Here is a 5,000-nt window from a genome sequence, read left to right as displayed (position 1 = left end):
CTTTCTCCCTTTCCTCTTTCTCTCTTTCTTATCTTCTTCCTCATGCATGTTATCTGCCTTTCCTGTGTCCCTTTTTTTCCTTTTTAGCGGTCATGATTCATGATGTTATTCAGATGAGTTGTTTAAATGCTCTCTCAATTCTTGGGCTCATGAATAGATTCTCTGGAAGGGGACAGAAAAAAATCCCTTTGGATTCCTATGGAGGACCCCCCATGGGTCTCCAGGGATAAAAAAAAAATCTTTGGATTCCCATGGGGGTCCCCATTGGTCCCCAGGGATTAAAAATAGAAAGAAAGAAAGAAAAACTTTGGATTCCGATGGAGGCCGCCATTGGTCCCCTGGGATACGAAAAAAGAATAGAAAAGAAAAGAAAAAAATGTCTTGTCTTGTCCTGTATGCAGATAACTAGCATTAATAGTTTTATACGTTTTAATTAATAAATGATTAAACCGGATATACCATTCTGTGGATTAGGTTTAGCAGGAAACTAGTATAGCTCCTTTATTTTTGAAAATGAGTGAGAAAATATGATATATGCGATAAGCCCTCCAGTAATTAACTTACAGACTATGGAATTAGCAGAAACAAAACATCGAAAAAGGATTGACATGCTTATAAAATGATACTAGAACGACCCTATTTTGCTCAAGGAAAGTAGAATAAAAATAATAATAATAACCTTTGATATCTCACAGATATTCCTGAGGTTCACAACAGTTTTTATTGCGAGTGTGATATATTTATAACACTCAATGCAAAACATTGTATATATTAAGGGTATTTCCATTGTTGGTATAGATATACAGGCGTATGATAAGTACTGTACAATATTAGTATATTATTTTTTACAAGCTTTCTCAATTTAAAGTTTCAGAATTTGCTGTTCATTTGAAGGTTTTTCATATGCTATTATTAGTTCAAAGGCATAGCCAGCTTATCGTTCCCAGACATACATAATGCTTTTTGCATCTTTTTTTAAATTGCCATCTAGTAAATAAGATGTGTATCAATTTTCATATCACGTGATTTTACCATCAAACTTTAATCAAACTGTCAATTCAAAATATACCAAATAAAAATAAAGAATCGTGTCGATTTTCGTAAGTAAATTGCTTATGAAATCAAGAAAAAAGTCTGATAGGTGCTTCTTATCGAAAAAATAAAATATAATAAAACAAGAACAAATAATAATTGTCTAAAGTAATCCCACTTTTTGTGCTTAAATATTTTCTTCCTATTCCCAACCTGTGCACAGGATTGGCCATCCGTGGAACAACTTTAATCTCCACTATATATTTCTCTGTCCACACTCTACTAGTTCCTGGCAATCTGAGGCTACCTGTGAGTCAGAAATCCACCGAGGAACTAGCTTCCCATCTATCTCCTCCATTCCTAAAGGTAAAGGTTTGGCTCACGAACTTGTTGTAAGTCATGGGCTTACCCAAATGCTACTCTGTTAGAGAATTTTTTAACGGTACTGTGCAATTGGAGGTGGGGGGATTATTTCTAAATTCTGTTGCGCTGGTAGAACACCTACTTCCTTAGTAGGTGTTCTGATTTAATATCCCCCCATAGACTTTAATAATGAAACGCTTGAAAGAGGTGCACAGCTGATTTCTGCATTTTCAGTTCACCAAAGAGCTTGAAAGAACTTACATTTTAAATTACCTCATCATTGCTCTTTCTCAGGGCATTGACACAAATTCTTCGCGATCGACCTATATATTTCTAGGTACTGCATAAAAAGGGTTGACACTGTGAAATATTCTATCAAAGGCTTTTACAATTACTGTGATGCTTTACAGTTGGTGATAGAGGCAGCTTCAAAGAGTAAAAATGATCAGAAAGATAACTCGATCAGAATCAGAGATCTTCACTAAAACATTTGTATCACTTATCCTCGGGTTATGAAGAATATGCAGTTCCATTTGGTAGCCTGCTTCCTCTTCGTAGGGCAGTCCATGCGTGTTTTATGGTCCCCAATACTTAACCGTCCGTCCATGAGCTCTGAAATATAAGAAATTACTTGGAATACTTTGGGTGTCAACTTGTTCTTATCCAAGGAACTTCTACTTTAATTTTTACTGGACCACAATAAAACAGTCCATCTCTTGGTCTTTTTCACATTTGAATCAACTTTACTCGCACTCCTATTACCGATCTTGTGGCTTCTTCAAAAGACTCTTCCCCATTAGGTGTCTCATACATTGTGAAGTTAGACCTTTTATTTTAGCTCATTTCCAAACATTTCCCCTGCAAGACTATTCTGTACTCCTACTTGTACTGAGAATGTACTCACTTTTTACCGATACATCTGCATGCAACTGGTGAAAAAGTATATTAGAGTAAGTTACGACATACAACTTCCACAGTTCGAAAAAGTATCTTAAAAAAACATCATGTAATTATACAAAGAAATGTTACACTAAAACAGACAAATATAATTAAGTAATGAATCCCCATACCACCTGAGACATTATCTAAAGCTATCCAAACCAAATTTTCTATTTTTATATCCGTTATCATAGGACGTTCTGGTGTCGTTTTCAAAAAACTTTTCAAACCTTACTGTCTTTCACCAAAACCCAATCCACAAAATGATAATATATTCGGATTCATTATGTATTAAAACACATAACGATATATCAATTGTGTGTGTAGGTTATCCGCTTACAGAATGATACACGTTAAGGAATTTATTATACTCGAGGGGACCCATGGAGCCTGGAGCCTGAGGAACCCTAAGGAAATTTTCTTGTTTGGCCCCTTCCATTTCAGTTATTTATGTCCCAGTGAATCAAGAAAACACTATGGACAATCTTTAACCGTCAACTGAATCACAACTCGGTTTTACTTTTTGAATCCATGCCCTCCTTTTACTCTCTCATTCCCTTACTTCTCTCGTCCCTCCTTCTCAATCTTTTCTTATTTCCCCCTCTTCCTCCACCGGATCCTTCTCTTTCTACTCCTCCGCTTCTTCCATCTTAACCTTCATCACTTACCTCACATTCCCGAAAAACAAAAAACGGCTTAATAAAAGATACAGGAAACCGAAGCGATTGCACAAACAAAGTCTTTCAGCGCTGCAATTGAAAGCTTCTTATGTCTCTCAGCGTTGCAACACTCTTCCCCAACGAAGTCACTCACGAGGGAGATTAAAGGGAAACTCATCCCTTTTAGGAGTTCGCTTTGTCTCTGAAGTGCATCAGAGGTCAATGCAACCCATTCATACGTAAGGTCATTGAACCCACGTATAAACTAGCGCCCTGTTTTATTATGGTGCAACAATATCTCTTTTGTTTTTTGTTTTTATTTACACTATCCGAGCCGAATCAGTTCATTAAAGGTCAACGTAGAACGTTCACTTATAAGGCCATGGCATATGATGATATGAATTATTATACCTTCCTATGAAATGTTTGTTCTATCTGCATATATATATATATATATATATATATATATATATATATATATATATATATATATATATATATATATATATTTTTTTTTTTTTTTTTTTTTTTTTTTTGCTATGCGTTAACTCGTAAACAAAAGTCCAATTTGTACGTTATTGAATAAAGTCACGAGAAACTGGTATGAATGAGTGTATCATTTAGCTAAAATATATTTACATTTTGTTTCTATTTACGCTCTGAGGTAATCGGAAATCAGTGCAGGACGTTAAAACGTAAGTTAAGGTCAAGGAACTCATAATTTTGAATTAGTGTCTCATTTATAGTAGATTATAGGAAAAATTCTTTTGATTATAATATATATATATATATATATATATATATATATATATATATATATATATATATATATATATATATGTATGTATGTATATATTATTACGAGTTCATGTACAGGTCAGCAAGGTATGATTTTACAATATTAAATCGTGAGGTGTTATGCATTGTCTTCTTATTTTATCAAGTCAACCTTTTAATATTTATCTACTTAATTTCATCGAGGAACAATTACAGACCATGAAAAAATGGTGGTTTATATAAAAGCCTGAAATACACACTTTGGGGGCTTAGTACACTGGTATTCATTTAATAAGTTTCTTCGAAGTTCACCCAAAGCATCGTAATTATCAAGCCAAAAGACACTTTATTTCGAAATATTGGTCATCATTTTGCACTGGTCTTGCTAAACGGCCTCGGCTTGCCCTCCATTGAACTCCAGATTGCAATAGTCAGATCCGCGAAATTGAAGGGGGGGAAGGGGAGGGCGAGGGACGGGAGGAGGGCGGCCCGTAGAAGCCAATGAATGGGTTCAATACACGGCAGAAGGAGGTTAAACGGCACGTGTTGACGCGGAGTTGCTGCGGTTCGAGCTATACGGGGCCCCTGGGATGAGGTAAGGGACCGGCCTTGGGAAAAGGTGGGGAGGGGCAGGAGGAGGGAAGGGTAGGTGGGAAGGGGCAGGAGGAGGGAAGGGTAGGTGGGGAGGGGCAGGAGGAGGGAAGGGTAGGTGGGGAGGGGCAGGAGGAGGGAAGGGTAGGTGGGGAGGGGCAGGAGGAGGGAAGGGTAGGTGGGGAGGGGCAGGAGGAGGGAAGGGTAGGTGGGGAGGGGCAGGAGGAGGGAAGGGTAGGTGGGGAGGGGCAGGAGGAGGGAAGGGTAGGTGGGGAGGGGCAGGAGGAGGGAAGGGTAGGTGGGGAGGGGCAGGAGGAGGGAAGGGTAGGTGGGGAGGGGCAGGAGGAGGGAAGGGTAGGTGGGAAGGGGCAGGAGGAGGGAAGGGTAGGTGGGGAGGGGCAGGAGGAGGGAAGGGTAGGTGGGGAGGGGCAGGAGGAGGGAAGGGTAGGTGGGGAGGGGCAGGAGGAGGGAAGGGTAGGTGGGGAGGGGCAGGAGGAGGGAAGGGTAGGTGGGAAAGGGCAGGAGGAGGGAAGGGTAGGTGGGAAGGGGTAGGAGGAGGGAAGGGTAGGTGGGGAGGGGCAGGAGGAGGGAAGGGTAGGTGGGGAGGGGCAAGAGGAGGGAAGGGTGGGTAGGGAGGGA

This window comes from Penaeus vannamei, chromosome 17, assembly GCF_042767895.1.
Source record: "Penaeus vannamei isolate JL-2024 chromosome 17, ASM4276789v1, whole genome shotgun sequence".
NCBI lineage: Eukaryota > Metazoa > Arthropoda > Malacostraca > Decapoda > Penaeidae > Penaeus > Penaeus vannamei.
The sequence above is the reverse complement of the archived record's forward strand: the minus strand, read 5'-3'. Positions refer to the sequence as shown.